Source organism: Triticum aestivum, chromosome 2A, assembly GCF_018294505.1.
Source record: "Triticum aestivum cultivar Chinese Spring chromosome 2A, IWGSC CS RefSeq v2.1, whole genome shotgun sequence".
NCBI lineage: Eukaryota > Viridiplantae > Streptophyta > Magnoliopsida > Poales > Poaceae > Triticum > Triticum aestivum.
This window is the reverse complement of record NC_057797.1, coordinates 639,321,364-639,321,934: the sequence shown is the minus strand read 5'-3', so window position 1 is coordinate 639,321,934 and position 571 is coordinate 639,321,364.

Sequence of the window (571 nt, the reverse complement as noted above, 5' to 3'; positions counted from 1 at the left end):
CAGTTCACGGCCCTCACGGCGTCGGCCATGTCGCCGACCGTGCACGACCAGCTCCATCGCTGGCCCACCAGATCCGGGTGGAACGCGGCGACGGGCTCCTCCTCCAGCACCTCCTCCCTCCTCACCTTCTCCTTGACGTCCACCATCTCCAGCTCGGGGAAGGCGACGTCACCGGCGGCAGAGAGGGCCATCATGGTCTTCAGGCCCTCCTACTGGCCCTCATCGTGCATGTTCATGGAGTCTTCCATGACGCATTGAAGGAGTCGGGCCTCCTCCTCCTCTGTCATGCGAGGAGGTGGGGGGCGACGGAGAGGGCGAAGGCGACGGTGACGGCGTCGGCATGATGTCGTGCACCCGCGTACGCCCGCGCACGTGGGAAGGTCTTAGAGCACGCGCGCGGCGCTCACGTGGCCACCGCGGCTGATAACCCACAAGTATAGGGGATCACAACAGTTTTCGAGGGTAGAGTATTCAATCCAAATTTATTTATTCGACACAAGGGGAGCCAAAGAATATTCTCAAGTATTAGCAGCTGAGTTGTCAATTCAACCACACCTGAAAACTTAATATC